General features: G+C 41.2%; 1 pseudogene; it reads right to left on the reverse strand.

The window, feature by feature from the left end:
• Nucleotides 1–1,307: 1,307 nt before the first annotated feature.
• On the reverse strand, nt 1,308–2,711 carry LOC106844929 (palmitoyltransferase ZDHHC20 pseudogene; annotated as a pseudogene).
• Between the last annotated feature and the right edge of the window lie 15,370 nt (nt 2,712–18,081).

Below are 18,081 nucleotides of genomic sequence, written 5' to 3' on the forward strand. Positions count from 1 at the left end.
TTTGGTGTACAGAAGGTACTCTAAAAATATTTGTTGGATGAATGAAAAGTAAGGTTATTTTGCAAAATTAGAAATCGAAGAATGTTCCAGGTTATCCAGTCCAACTGCTTCCCAAGCCCCTCGCCCAATCCCACTTTACAGACAGGTAAACCATCACTGTTGGTACCTATAGATTCTGGTTAAGACTTATCTCTACCCACTACTGGAAGCAATCATTTTGGTCTGTGTGTGTGTATTTGACTAAATAGTATAAACAAGGAGTAACATTTCTACATCATTTCTCCTTAAAGAATACTGTATTTTTCTTTAGAATTAATGCAACAATTCCTGTCATTGAGATTAGATTTCACAAGGAAAAAGGGGTTATGTGTCTAGGCAAAAAGGGGTTGCTGTTAGGAAGTCAGATTTAATATTTTGCATTTAAGAGTGGAATCCACTGCTCAGAGACTGGAAGCTTTAAATGACTACTCAGGTTAGAATTTCTTTCCTGAGAGCAGTATTATGCTAAACAGTTTAACCCTAGTTCAAATTGCATTTTAAGTCACTGTTTAAGCTGTTATAGGATTACCACAAAAAGTTTCAAAGTAATTTTTAGTCATTACCTAAATTGAAATTTGAAAGACAGTTCAATAGCATGCTGCATTCTAAGTACCTTGGGACTGAAATATTTAACAGCTTACAAGCCTTCCTAATCTTCCTCTTTACACTTTTCTTCCAGCCACTTCTACCTGTTCCTACTATGTCCAAAGCTTCTATAGCACGTGTACCTTTGTGCTTTCCTGCCCATATACATACCCAGGAAAGTTCAACAAAAAAGTAATTTGAAAGCGGAAACAAAAAAGTTCTTAAACTGCCAAGTTGTCTTTCAGCCTTGGGCAAGTCTCCACCCTACATGGTTGGATTGATGCTCAGAACTAAGCCTTCAACGGATTATACAAATGTGCTCCCTATTTTACATGATTATATTTAGATATCTGAATCCTTCTGAGTGTTATTTTATAGCCAACAATAAATAAATCTTTATTAAAAATGTTGAAAAGTATAAAACAGTAATTATAAATTAGTAAACACCCAATTCAAAAAAAACCAGTTATTTTCTTTTCCTTACACAGTACAAGCAATAGTAATTTGGATATTATTCTTCACTTTCAGCCACCATACTGCCCTGGATGTATTTCACTTAAGACAAGTTTTTAGCTTGTGTTTCTGGAGTGAAAATTTATATGGATACTAAGAAACAGCTCTAATAATGTAACTCTGGTTATCAAAAAAATACATATGCCATGTTACCATGTGATTTGATAGCTCATATTATAGCATCTCATAGTGTTACTTTCAAAGTAAAATTAAGTCCCTTTTGTGGCTGTAGGTCAATGCTGCACAAACGGGCTAACTTCAGATTAAGGCATGCTTCCCACTCCAGAGTAGTGCTTCTGTGGGTCCAGGATCTGCACAAAGGCTTCCTTTGTTAAAAAATACATCTTCCATTAGACTTCAATTATTTCATTCTATTGATCATTTTCTTGAAAATAAAACTGAAAATATCAGTCCATAATATGTTTTTATAAACCTTGCTCTTATTCAATTGGTTAGTTATGAGCAAATGGTACTCAATTTTCTATTGCCACTGTAACATGGTTATTTGTCCCTGATCTTACGGTGCTTTCTTCAGATCCGTTCTCTAGCCACTGAGACTCACTGTCCAATAACCGGTTTTTCGATTCACTAAGTGGTTTGACAGGAAAGGGTTGATTTGAGCCAATACTTCTGGCATATTTGTTTTGATTTGAAACAGAAGCTTGTTCTGGATCCATCCCCACCAGGAGAGTTGGGAAACTGCAACCATCACCCAAACTTGAAAATATTGGAAGTAGCCAATATTTCTTTTCATCACCAAAGTCTTGTCTCCAATTTTTACTGCATCCAAGAGAGAAACCATTTCCATCAGGTCCATAGGAAAATGTGGGTGCACGGAATGATTCTATTGTTGTTCTATTTTTCCCAACTAGCCAGCAGTGGTGGCTGAACAGCGACAGGACTCTGATGAAGAACATTGTAAACACAAAGAAAAGAAAAAGTACGTGGAATTTTGCACGTGTAGCTGAGAGTTCATTCGTCCAAAATTTTATAAAGCACTGTAAAACTGTTGTAGCCACGAAAAGGCAATATAATAGGGAATACAATAAAAACAGCAGGAAGAATTTATAATTAGAAAATCCCACACAGTTATTCACCCAAGGACAGTGATGATCCATCTTAAGAACACATATGTCACATGCTGAGCAGTGATGCGCACGGTCAGGTTTAATCAACTGACATCTTTCACAATATCTGATGGTCCTTGCAGCTGACAGGGTGTAGATGGGTAAGTCACTTGCTGCTCTTCTCAAAATTTCTTGTTGTCTTTCTTGGTTGAATTCCTTTTCATAACGTTCCTTTTCAGAACTGGACAAGTAGAAGTCTTTGGAGGGGGAAGCGGGAGATGTGAAAATTGTCATCCAATAGGACTATACAAACGTAACAAAGAACAGATGGAAACCCACAAGGTAAACAACGGCCTTTCCGTTTTCTCCATTTCCAGAAAGAGTAACCACGCACAGCTCCACCACGTACGTGTAGTAGGACCAGGATATTATCACGAAGGTGATGAAGAGCACCAGCACCCAGCGCACCGTGCGCTGGCAGCAGCGCCAGAATGTCCACGGCGCCATGTTCCGCCGCCCCCCGCAGCACCCCGTGCCCCACGGCCTCGCCGCTGGCGGCTCCTCGCCCAGCCGCCCCGCCTCCGGGGCCTGGCCCGCCAGAGCCAGGGGTGGAGGCTCCCCTGCGCCGACCCCCGCTGTGCCCCGCATCCCGCCCCGCCCTCCGCCCGGCCAGCCGCCACCAGAGCCGTCTCTTTGGGATGTTTTTGATTGCTGTTTCAATCTCTTTCCTTGTGATTGGTCTGTTCAAATTATCTGCTTCTTCTTGAGTGCGCCTTGGGAGATTGTAGGAGTTCAAGAATTTATCCATTTCCTCTAGGTTTTCCATTTTGTTGGCATATAGTTTTTTGTAGTATTCTCTTATAATCCGTTGTACTTCTGCAGAGTCTGTTGTTATTTCTCCTCTTTCATTTCTGATTTTGTTTACTCGAGCTTTCTCCCTTTTTTTCTTTGTAAGTCTGGCTGGGGGTTTGTCAATTTTATCTATCTTCTCAAAGAACCAGCTCTTTGTTTCATTGATCCTTTCTACTGCGTTTTTCGTTTCAATAGCATTTATTTCTACTCTGATTTTTATTATTTCTCTCCTTCTGCTGACTTTGGGCTTTGTTTGTTCTTCTTTCTCTGATTTGGTTAGGTGTAGTTTAAGATTGCTTATTTGGGATTTTTCTTGTTTGTTAAGATGGGTCTGTATTGTGATGAATTTCCCTCTTAATACAGCTTTTGCTGTATCCCATATGAGTTGGTATGGCATGTTATCATTTTCATTTGTCTCCAGGTATTTTTTGATTTCTTCTTTAATTTCTTCAATGATCCATTGCTTGTTCGATAGCATATTGTTTAAGTCTCCACATCCTTGTGCCTTTCTCAGCTTTTTTCTTGTAATTAATTTCTAGCCTTATAACATTATAATCGGAGAAGATGCTTGTTATTATTTCAATTTTTTTAAAATTTGTAGAGGCTTGCCTTGTTTCCCAACATATGGTCTATCCTTGAGAATGTTCCATGCGCACTTGAGAAGAATGTGTATTCTACTGTTTTTGGATGAAGTGTTCTATAAATGTCTATTAAGTCCAATTATTTTAGCTTTTCGTTTAGCTCCACTATTTCCTTGTTGGTTTTCTGTCTGGATGATCTGTCCATTGATGTGAATGGGGTGTTGAGGTCCCCTACTATTATCGTGTTGTTTTTAACATCTTCCTTTAGGTCTGTTTATAGTTGCTTTATGAACATTGGTGCTCCTGTGTTGGGTGCATAGATATTTATAAGCATTATTTCTTCTTGATGAAGTGTCCCTTTGATCATTATATATTGTCCCTCTGTCTCTCTCTTTACCTGTTTTATTTTGAAATCCATTTTGTCGGATATAAGTATTCTGACACCTGCTTTCTTTTGTTTGCTATTAGCTTGAAGTATTGTCTTCCACCCCTTCACTCTGAGCCTGTGTTTGTCCTTGGGGCTGAGGTGTGTTTCCTGGAGGCAACAAATTGTTGGATCTTGTTCTTTAATCCATTTTGCCACTCTGTGTCTTTTTATTGGAGAGTTAAATCCGTTTACATTGAGGGTGATTATTGATGCATGAGGGCTTCATTCTGTCATTCTGTCTCTCGTTATCTGGTATTACTGCATTATGTTTGTTTCTCATCCTGTGTGTTTTAACCTACCCATTGACTTCTGCAATTTCTTATGCTGGGTTTCTTAGATTTTTCCTTATTTATGTCTTGTGTCTCTGTTCTGTTTTTTAGTTTAGTGGCTACCCTGAAGTTTGTATTTAACATCTCGTGTATAATATAGTCCATTCTCTGGTGGTCTCTCACTTACTTGGCCTAGACTGATTTAGTCCCTTTCCTCTTCCCCTCCTAAATTATTATTTTCATCTCTTATTCCAACTCGTGTTATGAGTTTGTGGTTAGAGTGAGAAAATCATCTTTGCTTTGATGGTTTCCTTCCCTTTATCCTAATGCTATAGTTGAACATTTGCTATCCCATTATGGTTCTATCTATTTGTCTCCCTACTCTGTGGTTTGTGACCCCTTTCTCCCTTTTTTTCTTTTCTCAGGTATGAGACCCTTCTTGAGAATTTCTTGTAGTGGAGAACTTTTGGTTACAAATTCCCTTAGCTTTTGTTTGTCTGGAAAAGATTTAATTTCTCCCTCATGTCAGAAGGATATTTTTGCTGGATAGAGTATTCTTGGCTGAAGATTTTTATCTTTTGAAGTTTTGAATATGTCACTCTAATCTCTCCTAGCTTGTAAGGTTTCTGTAGAGAAATCCGCTGAAAGTCTGATGGGGGTTCCTTTGTAGGTTATTTTCTTCTGCCTTGCTGCCCTGAGTATTCTTTCTTTGTCATTCATTTTTGCCATTTTTACTACTATATGCCTTGCAGTAACTCTTTTTACATTGACAGATCTAGATCTGAAAGCCTCCTCCACAAACATTTCTCTCTCAATCTCTAGATTTGGGAAGTTCTCTTCTATTATCTCTTTGAGCACACTTTCTGCTCCATTTTCTTTTTCCACGCCCTTGGGAATTCTGATGATTCTTACGTTGCATTTTCTCATTGAGCCAGCTATTTCTCTGAAATTTTCCTCATTCTTTTTAATTCTTAGTTCTCTTTCTTCCTGTGTCTGGAGCCATTCAACCTGTCTATCTTCGATTATGCTAATTTGCTCCTCTATGGTGTCTACACGGGCATTCAGGGAATCATATTCTGTTTTATCTAATCCATTGTATTTTTCATCTCTAATATTTTTGATCGATTCTTCTTTATAGTTTCTATCTCTTTTGTGAAGTAACTCCAGAACTCGTTGACAGGTTTCTCTATATTTCCCTTTACCTCATTGAGTTTTTTGATGATAGCTACTCTGAACTCATTTTCACTTAGTTTACCTATTTCCAAGTCCTCAGGACTTAATTCTGTGTTTTTATTGTTTTCCTTCTGGTCTGGAGCTTTTATAAATTGCTGAATGGTAGAGGTGCAGTTTTTGCACATGATGGTAGTATTTGGCTGCAGTTATAGCCTGTTGCAACTAGATGGGGGTCGAGAGCCTTGGGTTCTGAGCTCTCTGCCTTCAGACACGATGGCAGGCATGCAGCATGGGTTGGGGGAGGAGGGGCACTTTCTCTCACATGCCGACCTGGATTCCGATCAGCTCTCGCTCTCTGGTCTCCCGGGGTCCTGACTTGATGGGGTCACCACACGTGGAAGCTTTCCCCCATTAGCTGGTTTCCACTGCACCAGCAGTGGGAGTCTTCTATGATCCCCCGGTCACATGGCCCCTCCCCTGCTACTTCCCTCCCCCTCAGCAGAAATCCCAGTCTCTAGGGGAGGGAGCAAAGTTCTGTCTTACCCCGTTCCAGCTCCTCCGAGGCCACCTGCAGCCTCTCCGTCCTCCGTCGTTTGGCTGCTGTGGGTCTCTGACGATCTCTGTATTGGAGTTATTGGTTGAAATTCAGTTGTTCTGGTTTTTTTGGATGTAGTTTGGAGGGGAGAGAGTCCCGGATCAGCTCACCCTGCCATTTTGCTGATGTCACCTCGGCTTTTCCTCTAGTCCCCTTTCAAGAAGCCTCCCCAGCCACATGGGCCCATCTGGAATGCCCCCCTTAATTTCTCTTTCTGCTACTTCGTTGTTAGTGTATAGAAATGCAACTATTTTTGCACATTGATTTTTTATCCTGCAACTTGACTGTATTCCTTTATTGTTTCTAAAAGTTTTTTAGTGGAATCTTTAGGGTTTTGTAGATATAAAATCATGTCATCTGCAAAGAGTGACAGTTTCACTTCTTTTCCAATGTGGATCACTTTTACTTCTTTTTCTTGCCTGATTACTCTGGCTAGAACTTCCAATACTATGTTAAATAAGAGTGGTGACAGTGGGCATCCTTGTCTGGTTCCTTTTCTTAGAAAGGTAGCTTTCAGTTTTTCTCCATTGAGAATGATATTTACTGTGGGTTTGTCATATGTGGCCTTTATTATGTTGAGGTATTTTCCTTCCATACCCATTTTATTTAGAGTTTTATCATAAATGGATGCTGTATCTTGTCAAATACTTTCTCTGTATCTATTGAGATGATCATGTGATTTTTATTCTTCATTTTGTTAATGTGGTGTATCACATTGATACATTTGGGGATGTTGAACCATCCCTGCGTCCCTGGAATGAAACACACTTAATCATGATGTATGATCCTTTTAATGTATTGTATTCGATTTACAATTATTTTGTTGAGGATTTTTGCATCAATGTTCATCAGTGATATTGGCCTGTAATTTTCTATTTTGATGTTGTCTTTGTCTGGTTTCAGTATCAGGATAATGTTGGCTTCATGGAATGTTAGGAAGCCTCCCCTCCTCTTCAATTTTTTGGAAGAGTTTGAGAAGGATAGGTTTTAAGTCTTCTTTGAATGTTTGGCAGAATTCACCAGGGAAGCCATCTGGTCCTGGACTTTTATTTTTTGGGTGGTTTTTGATTGCTGTTTTGATCTCCTTACTGGTGATCAATCTATTCAAGTTTTCTACATCTTCTTGGTCCAGTTTTGGAAGATTGTATGTTTCTAAGAATTTATCCATTTCTTCTAGATTATCCAATTTGTTGGCGTATAGCTTTTCATAGTATTCTCTTATCTTTTGTATTTCTGAGTTGTCCATTGTAATCTCCCCTCTTTCATTTCTGATTTTATTTATTTGAGCCTCTCTCTTTTTTTCTTGGTGAGTCTAGCTAAGGGTTTGTCAATTTGGTTTATCTTTTAAAAGAACCAGCTCTTGGTTTCATTAAGTTTTTCTATTGTTTTTTTAGTCTCTATTTTGTTTATTTCTGCTCTGATTTTTATTATTTCCTTCCGTCTGCTGATTTTGGCTTTGTTTGTTGTTCTTTTTCCAGTACCTTTAGATGCGATTTTAGATTGTCTATTTGGGACTTTTCTTCTTTATTGAGGTAGGCCTGAATTGCTATACACTTCCCTCTTAGAATTGCTTTTGCTGTATCCCACAGATTTTGGCAGGTTGTCTTTTCATTTTCATTTGTCTCCAGGAATTTCTTGATTTCTTCATTGACCCAATCATTATTCAGTAGCATTTTGTTCAATCTCCACATTTTTGTGGCTTTCCTGGTTTTCTTTCTGTAGTTGATTTCCAGTTTCATACCTTTGTGGTCAGAAAAGATGCACAGTATTATTTTGATCTTCTTAAATTTATTGAGACTTGTTTTGTGGCCTAATATGTGATCAATCTTGGAGAATGTTCCATGGGCATTTGAAAAGAATGTGTATTCTGTGGTCTTTGGATAGAATGTTCTGTATATAGCTACTAAGTCCATCTGGTCTAATGTGTCCTTTAAGGCGAGTGTTACCTTATTGATCTTCTGTTTGGATGATCTATCCATTGGTGTAAGTGGAGTGTTAAAGTCCCCTACTATTATTGTGTTGCTGTCTATTTCTCCTCTTATGTCTGTTAATAATTGTTTTATATATTTAGGTGCTCTTCTGTTGGGTGCATAGATATTTACAAGTGTTATATTTTCTTGTTGGATTGTTCCCTTTATCATTATGTAGTGGCCGTCTTTGTCTCTTATTACAGTTTTTGATTTAAAGTCTATTTTGTCTGATATAAGTATTGCTGCCCCCACTTTCTTTTCTTTGCCATTTGCGTGGAATATCTTTTTCCATCCTTTCACTTTCAGTTTGTGAGTGTCTGTAGGTCTGAAGTGTGTCTCTTGTATGCAGCATATACATGGATCTTGTTTTTTTATCCAGTTGGCCACCCTATGGCATTTGATTGGAGCATTTAGTCCATTGACATTTAAAGTAGCTATTGATAAATATGTATTTATTGACATTTTGTCACTTTTTCTTTTTTTGGGGTGTTTTAGTAGTTCTTCTCAGTTCCTTTCTTTTTCTCTTGCTCTCTTCCCTTGTGGTTTGATGGCTATCTTTAGTAATATGTTTGATTTCTTTTGCCTTACTTTTTTTCCTGCTTGTTATAGGTTTCTGGTTTGTGGTTACCATGAGGATCCTATTTAATATACTATGCATATAACAGTCTATATTGAGTAGATAGACTCTTTAGCTTGACCTCTTTCTTAAAGCTCTACCTTTTCACTCCCCTCCTCCCACATTATATGTTTTTCATATCATATATAGTCTCCTGTTTAGTGTGTGTCTATTCATTACCCTCTTATCATTGAAATAGGTGATTTTAGTACATTTGTCTTTTAACCTTCATATTATCTTCACAGGTAGTTGATCTGCTGCCTTTACTATACTTTTACCTTACAAGTGATTTTATTGCCTGTTTTTTGTTGTTGTTTTGGGTTTTTTTGATAATTTTTTCTTTATCTCTTTTTGTGGTCATTGCTTTCCCACATAAATAAGTCCCTTCAGCATTTCTTGTAGAACTGGTTTCTTGGGGATAAATTCCTTTAATTTTTCTTTGTCTGGGAAGCTCTTTATCTCTCCTTCCATTCTGAATGACAACCTTGACGGATAGAGTATTCTTGGTTGTAGGTTTTTTCCTTTTAGCACTTTAAATATGTTGTGCCATTCTCTTCTTGCCTGTAGGGTCTCGACTGAGAAGTCCACTGACAGCCTGATGGGCTTACCTTTATATGTCACTTGTGGCCTTTCTCTTGCTGCTTTTAGGATTCTCTCTTTGTCATTAATTTTAGACATTTTGATTATAATATGTCTTGGTGTGGGCCTCTTTGGGCTTCTCTTGTTTGGAGCTCTCTGTGCTTCCTGAACTTGGATGTCTGTTTCCTTCCTCAGGTTAGGAAAATTTTCCTCTATTATTTCGACAAATAAATTTTCTGCCCCTTTGTCTCTCTCTTCTCCTTCTGGGACCCCTATAATCCGAACATTAGCATGCTTGATATTGTCACAGAATTCCCTTACACTGTTCTCATTCTGTCTAATTCTTTTTTCTCTTTTCTGTTCTGCTTGGGTGATTTCCTCTAGTCTTTCGTCTAGCTCATTGATCCGTTCTTCTGCTTCCTCTACTCTGCTATTGAGTCCCTCTAGTGAATTTCTCATTTCAAGTATTGTATTCTTCGTTTCTGATTGTTTTTTTTTATATCTTCCAGTTGTTTGCTGAGGTGCTCACTCTGTTCATCCATTCTTCTCCGCATATCTGTGAGCATCCTCATTATATTTTGTTTGAATTCTTTGTCAAGTAGGTCGCTAGTTTCTGTTTCAATTAGTTCTTTTTCTGGGGTTTTGTACTGTTGCCTTGCTTGGAAAGTATTCCTCTGCCTCCTCATTATGCCTCTTTCTCTGTGCTATTTTCTTTGTGTTAGGTGAGTCAGCTATGTCTCCTGATCTTGGAGAAGTGGCCTTATGTATGAGATGCCTTATGAGGCCCAGCAGTGTGGTTCCCTCTCGTCACCAGTCCATAAGAACCAGGAGCGACCCCTTTGTGGGCTACTTGTGTTCTTCTGCTGTGGCAGGGTTGCTCCCATTGCAGATACCCAGGGAGTCTGATCTTTCCTTCCCTGGCCAGCTGTTTGTAAATCCGGTTTGTGGGGGCCTCAGCACTGTTGGCTACAAAGTCTATCAGCACACTCTTATTGCAATTGTCCTCTTAATTGGTTTGGTACCCAGCGTAGCTGGATGTTAGGTTCAGGGGTGTACAGTTGTGATAGGCCTGAGCCCAACAAGGCTGTTGTCAGTTCTCTTAGGGGTGCAAGTGAGTGTGGCTAGCCCTTGGCATGGGGGCACTCAATCGTTTCATGCTTTGGAAGGTGGGGCTGATCCTTTTTATGGCTATTTGTGAAGCACAAATCTTCTGCCACTTGTAAGCCTCACCCCCCACCGGACCACATACACTGTCAACACAGTCCTGGTCCATGCACACTTCTCAACCCCCTGGAGTGTACCCCAATGCCACACTGCAGAGGCCCCCACCTCTTCCCAAGTGCCCCCCCCACAGTTCACCTGGTCCTCACACAGGCTCTGCCCCACAGAGGCAGACACCCTTGCCTGCCTGTAGAGGATCAAGGCACTCAGTCAATGCAGGCTGAAAAGTAGCCTGAGGGCTTGCTGTTAGGTGAGGCCAGTCCCTAGGGCGGGTTGCCTGCCCTGGCTGAAGTGGATTAAATCTGTGCTCTAGTGGGTGTGGTAGGCCCCTGGGCTAACAGCCCAAGGGATGCACCTCAATGGCCCCCACTGGTGTCCGTATCAGCACGCCTGGACCAGCTCAGAACAATGGGCCCCACCAATGTCTCAGTCTCCAGAGAGGACCCTCCTTTCACCAAGATGCCCCCAGAGCCCACGAGGTGAGTCTCATTTCATCAAAGGACAGTCAACCTTCTCTCTGGTGATTTTAGGTTGCTGCAATGAGTGAGTTTGTGCGTGGGCCCTTTAAGACCTGGATCTTTTTGGCTTTCGGCAGATAGCTTTTCTGGGGGTGTCCTCGCTGCAGTTAATAGCCAGCAAAGCTAGACAGTAAGACCCCGGTTTCAGTTGGGCTGAGTCTGAAGGATGCTTATAGCAGTATTGCCCCTACTCTGGACCTCACTCTTCCAGGGAGGGCTCGTACCTTAGGGTGGCTCCTGTCTGGCCAGCTGAGAAGCTCCACTGCTCCCAAAGGTGGCTTTTTTCCTCTCTGGCCAGAGTTACTGCCTCTTCTTCCTTCGTGAGGATTGTCCCTTGCTGTGGAGGTTCTTTTTATCCAGTTTTCAGTTTTCAATCCAGGGTGATTCTTCCCAAAATTGTTGTAACCTGGTGGTGTTCATGGGAGGAGGCGAGTTCAACGTCTGCTCACAGCGCCATCTTGACGAGAACTACCCATAACTTCTGAAGAATCCATACTGTTTGTATGACACAATGAGGTCTTTTTTATGGTGATTGAATGCTGAGTAAAATGATCCAATATTATATTATTTTCAGTAGGTAAAGATTTTGTTACAGAGCGGATACACACATACATCAAAATTTTTCCTATATATAAAATTTATACATAAAAATATAAAATAATTTATATTTTTATCTTAATGTTGTTAAGAAGGCCACAAAACCTTGGCTGAAATGATCAGGAGCGGGAGAGGAGTGTGTGCTATTCACCAGAGACGGATATCCTCGCCCCCGTCGGCTCCCCGCAGGGTAGTCAGTGCTCTGACTTCCAACAGCAGACTTCAGTTTTGCCTCTATGGTTTTAATGACACATAAATAGCATGCTTTTGCATTGGACTTCTTTTGCTCCACGTTTGGTTTGTGCGATTCATCCACATTGCTGGGTGTGTGGTTATAGATTGCTCACTTTCATTGCTTTAGTGTTCTGTTGTGCTGTTTCTCTGCATATTGTTTATGTTTAACATGGACAATTAAGTCCAAACCTTCTTCCTCTTATACAGTGAGTGTAAATCCTCCTCGACGTTTCCCATCTTGTTTAGGATCTGTTTGTCTTGCTTCTTTCGAATGACAGTTGGATGGCTGGCTATGGCTGTCCCTTCATTTTTCTGTATGCCCACTGTATTTGTTCCAGGTGGAGGGCAGAGTGTGGAGAGTAGGATCAGCTCTTTTGTGACCAAGTGCAGCCATTGGTGGGGGTCCCAGTCTTTTAGACTCTGCTGAGCCACCACAATGTCCTGTCCAGGGGTCACACCACACAGCCAAGCCTGTTCCACCAACTCAACCCATTGTCCTGGACCAGCTGCAGCAACACTTCCTACTTTTCCTTTTAATGACAGTAGAGGCAGGTGAACTAATGTACAACATGAATTAACAATATCGTGGAAACTCATTCTAGGCAAAGATCATAAGATATTCATGATTTTGCCAGAAGGTGGTAGCAAAGTTACAATCAGGCCTTGGGTAAAAAATTTCAATGTCAACACTCAATGAAAAGTGAATCAAGCAAATGGAAAGAAAAAACAACAAACTAGGAAAACAATGAAATGTCACCTGCTTAGTTAATATTTGATTTTTGTCTTACAGTCTTATTAAAAGAAAAAAAGCTATAAAATAGGGACCAGCCTTGTGGTGTAGTAGTTAAGTTGGTGAGCTCTGCTTCAGTGGGGTTCGTAGGTTTGGATTCTCAGCGTGGACCTGTACCACTCATCAGCCATGCTGTGGTGGTGACCCATATATAAAGTGAAGGAAGATTGGTACAGATGTCAGCTCAGGGCTAATCTTCCTCAAGCAAAAAAAGAGCAAGATTGGCAATAGATGTTAGTTCAGGGTGAATCTTCCTCAGCAGAAAAAAAAAAAGCACTATAAAATAAAGGTAATTCTTACTTAAGTTTGGTGAAATGAATGCTTATTAAAAATCCTTTAAGAGTCGAGGTCTTTTTAAATTAAATTTCTACCCTGTCAATAGTATTCTCTCCTGAATTAAGAGATCGGAAGTGAACATGAAATGAATGGTAAACTAATAAAGTTCACAATATTTTATAAATTTTCACAATGGTATGCCATTTGGTGTCAAATTACATTATTCAACACATTCCCCAATGAAAAATTTGGGGAAAGAGACTAAGATCTAATAATTAAAATGTTCCCTATTGAGACTATATAATTTATGAAATATTGGAGTTCAGAGATGATAAGAACCTAAACAAATACTTTGTTTTCTTGCTCCCATTTTCTCTCCTGTTCAGGTTATTTTCAACATTCCTTCTTCTCCTTTCCCACTATTGCCCACCTAATCAACCCTCCCGTTCATTCATTCATCCAATTCATTCATTCATTCCTTATTCTTTATTGAATCTATTATATGCCAGGCATTGTTCTAGAACCTGGAGAAGTCATGGTGACCAAGACAGATAGGGACTCTGCTTTTATTATAGTCATCCTAGTATATTACAATTTTTAACAGACTAAAAGAGAAAATTTTAAGTCTTTAGGATTTTCAGAGGATAAGCCTATTACCTAAAACCTTATATAACATGAGTTTTGAAAAAATTTTATGGAACCCAGTCTCTTTTTGCTGTCAATCAACAAACAAGTTCCTATGGAAGATACGACTGGATTCCTCTGTGCTCCAGACCTGAATGCAAGATTTGATCCCACACGGGATCTGCCTTTTCTTTTACTTTCTTTTCTTCAGGGCTGACCACTTAGTCTTGGGGTTTGGTGAGCAGCCTAGGGCTGAGAAATGCCTTTTAGCTAGGTAAAGGGAAACAAAGAAGTCGAATTATTAGGAAAAAAAGTGGATCAAAGCTTTAGAACAACCTATCTCAAAGGATTACTTTCTACGATGCACTTTCCTAGCTCCAATATTTTCTAATTTATCTAAGAAACTTACAAGCCAACCAGTCAAAGCTCACGGCTGACCCAGGAATCCCTTTTCTTGCCTGTCAGCTCTGCTTTGCGTTTGAACATTTGAAACAATGGAAGGCCACTGTGACTTTATGAGACAGACAATTCTATTTTTGGAAGTCAGTAAATTTTCAAAGTAACTCTCCATGTATTGAGCTGCGGTTTGTTGCTCCATAGGGTCACCCTAGTTTTATGCTTTGCTAAAAAGGAAAGATCTACTCTTCTTTTCACATGAGGAAACCCGCACTTCAGGAAACCCATCAACATCCCGGGGTAGAATTCACCCGAAGTTCTCCAGGAGGCTGTATGGAGGGGGTCACCTGAGGATGCTGGCTCATTGCCGGTGCATTTCTCCCTGGAGACCCCCTGACTAATTACCACGTCATTACCCGGTTAGCTTTATGAAGGGTTGCGTCCCCACACTTATGGGGGTCTGTGTCCCTTCACTTACAGAGAACCATGTTCACCTCAACACTTCAGTGCTCCTGTTCACGGCTCTTAGTGCAGCCAAGATCAAGGGCAATTGCCTCCCACTGTTCATATGTTTTTAGTAAGGGCATTGATTTCCAACAATGTCTTGTGCTTGCTCTCTGCAGGCCACAGGCCCATTCGATGCTCCCAGGAGGCCAAGGAAAGAGGGCATGCTCAAAGATTTTACTCCAAACCCAGTTCTCTTTAAAATTCTCTCTTGCTCCCATCTCCCTTGCAGCTTCTGTCTGAGGCTCCACTGTGTGAGCAATCGATCCAAAGGCAGAGGCAGTTGCTGGGGACCCAGACCATCGTCTTCCCCTTGAACTCACAGGTGCTTTAAATATCTGGGGTTCTGAGGGGATGGGAACATGTGACGGGGGAGGCAAAGGGCAGGTGGACAGACTGAGTCCTCACCAGCCGTCCTGCTGCCCACTCTTCTCAGTCACATCATAGTTACTTTTTCATTTGCATCTTTTCTTGGTTTCTCAAAGTCAAGGTGAAATCTACTTAGAAAACGTATTACAACATGGTTGTTGTTTCTAAAAGGAAAATAATAAAATGAAAAGATGAAGAAGACAATTGAGTCATTGAGAAAATATGCATTTTCTTCTCACACACATCTGTTTGGAGAGTGATGGATGTAGGCGGGAAGGGGCAGCATGTTGATAGATGTGGTATTTATGGGTGGTGCCTTTGGCAGAAGTGCACTTGGAAGGTTTCTTTTAGCCTTAAAATTCTGTGCTTCTATTTCCACTGAACAAAATTCCACAGACTCCTCTGGCAACAGATCCTCAATGTCCAATGTCTTACCAGTCTTAGAGTCAGGAAAGTTCGTGGACATCCTCGGAAAATAAGTCATAATCCATGGCACACTTCCAAGCGTATGCACAGGGCAAGGTTTCTTCATGTGCATGGATTGAGCTGTGAGGAGAAGCAAGAATTAAAGAATGCTTCTTTGCATCTTTGAACTCATTAAATGCGAAATCTTATCCCGGTGGCTGGAATGTTTTAAGAGAAGGGTGGAAGCCTCTGGAAATAAAACTCTGGGAGCTGCTGGGCCTCCCTGAAGTCTGCAACGGGAAAACTTAGCTTGCAGGGGTTTAGGATGCAGTATGATGCCCGATGGTCAGTGCAGAAGCCGCCTGTTGACCTCAGGGCGTTACGTGGATCAAACCTGCCTTTCCAAACACTGGCATGTTGTGTCGAATGCCTTGGAACTCATTTGAATGGCTTCAGTGGTGTCTGCTTTCAGAAGGGGCTCTGTGTTTTACAAGAGAATAGCTTTGTTTGCTTCTATGGTAGCATTGTCTTTATAATGTCCTCATGGTGACATGACATAGGATTTGGAGTCAGGAGGCCTGGGTTTGAGTCTTAGATCTGCCACTGCTTAGCTGTGTAACTGCGGGCCCTCCAGGACCAGTTCACCTGACCCCATCTCTTATCGTCAAAGTGCTTCAGAATTGTCTTTCAGAAAAACTGCAAAGTCATGTAGCCAGAGCATGCGTAAAAGTAGAAATCGGGACCTGACATGACCTCAGAACCAAAGATCCTCCTGCCCACGGAACCCAGGGGCTGGGACACGACAGGAACTTGAAAGTGGGACTTTTGTCACAAGTGAGAGGTCCCCTATTCAGGAAGATCCGGTGTTAAAATTCCTTCCCCACCCTGTCGTAAATATTTAAAAACCTTCCCATAAATGCTTGAAGCCCACCAACCAAAGCCTGTCCCATCAGTGTTTCTGCAGGCCAGACTGTTCTCCCTAACCCCTTAAATTTTGCCCCAAATCCTGAATGGGGAGACAGATCTGAGGGCACATGCCCCTTGTCTCCCTGCAGGTGGATCTCACAGAATAAAAGCTGATGTGTCGCCCACAGACTGATGCTATAATTAATTGGTTTGCTTATGTGCATCGGGCAGAGGACTCCGAGTTTGTGCAGTAACAATTGGCGCCCCTGGTGGGATGAAGGTCCTGTGACCACCTGCCAGAAGCTCTGGAAGCCCCGGCGGAGTGTGGGGTCTTTTCATCGACCCTAAGCGGCTGCCTAGACAATTTGTCTAGAGGCTTGACTGATTAGATTCCTATTTTGCTGTGGTGTTCCAGGCACTAAGTCATTTTTTTTCCCTTTGGGAGAACAAACAGCTTCTGGATCAAGACGTCTCTGGGCTCTGGGTAAGTAACTCTAAGAAAGTGACTATCCTTTACCTTGTCTCTCTGGTTTGATTTTCTGGAAATATATGTTTGGCTTGTATTCTGGGGAATCCTGGCTGGCTGAGACCTGAACCTTGGGCTTGCACCACCCAAAGTAATTAGAAGTAGGAAAAAAAGCTTCACTCATGAACTTGCTTCTGGATCTGGGCAAGTCCTGGCATTGGTTCTGACTTGCCCCTGGAAGTTGGGTTTTGGGTAGTTCTGGCACTGGTTCTGAGCTACTCCTGGAAAACTAGCTGGTATTCTGGTCTGTGTTATATGTAGAATTGTATTGTGTGTTAGATGTTTGTCTGAACTGAATTGGCTGTTCTGGGGACTGAGTTTCTCAGTAGCTGTAACAAACTCTCTTTAGAAATTACTTTCTTTGTTGTGACCACCTTGAGAAACACCCCCTAAAATGCGGATGGCTGTAAACAGCTGGCAAGACAACCTGGGATAATTTAAAATTACAGTGGCCACTTTGGGCTCCTTTTGAGTTTTCAAACTGAGGAACAAAGAAATCTTTAAAGAGTCAAAATGTCTACCTTTCTACCTATGGTTTCCAGGAGCTGTAAATGGAGAACTGCAGAATCTTGCCAAGCTTATTTTACATCCTGAGGGCTTAGCTTGAAAATCATCAGGGTGGGGGTTCCCAAAACTATGGTAGGACAAAAAAAAAATGCTGTTGCACTCCATTTTGTAGTCAGAGATGGCTGGACAGAAATGCAGGCTGCACTCCTGTTTGTGGCTAAGGGTCCTACCAAACTGCCACCAGCCTTGGGGAAATTACATTGACCATTAGAAGGAAGCTTTGGCTGGACCTTCATTGGGAGGGTCTTGATTTCAGGGATGCCCGAAATCTTCGTAATCTGGTTCTAGCTGCAGCATAAATATACTTTGACCAACCGTGTCTAAATTCTGAAACAATGGGAAATGGCTAATTCAGTCCCCACCCTTAGACTGCATTTTCCCAAATTAGACGACTTTTAGCTACAAGTACATAGTACGAGCTACTGAGTACTCATTGGTTTATTGACCCTTCTCCTCCCAGAGACGGTCGCTATTTTTCTTTGTCCCTGTTTTTTTGGGTTGTTTGTCATATAAAGGAAAAACAGAGGGCAAGAAACAGACATCTCCATAAGCCTGTTGTCTGGTTGAGCTGGAGTAAACTTAGTCGTAGGGCCACCTTTGGAGTGTGTGCCTAAGGTGGAAGCTATTGCTAAGGGATATCTTGGAAGCCAAAAAAAGCCACAGTATTGGTGGACATGGGTTGAGCAGTTAAGAGCCATTAGGGCACTTGCCACCTCAAGAAGACTCCCGTGATAAGATAAGTTGGTCACAGAATGGGGTAGATGATGACAGGTCCCCTGCCAACCTCAAGAAAATATCTGTGCAATGATGAGGTACTCTGTAAAGCACACACAATCCCCAACCCTGCAGCACCTCCCACCTAGCTATTAGTCTGGCTCTGAG

This window comes from Equus asinus, chromosome 4 (assembly GCF_041296235.1).
Source record: "Equus asinus isolate D_3611 breed Donkey chromosome 4, EquAss-T2T_v2, whole genome shotgun sequence".
Lineage (NCBI taxonomy): Eukaryota > Metazoa > Chordata > Mammalia > Perissodactyla > Equidae > Equus > Equus asinus.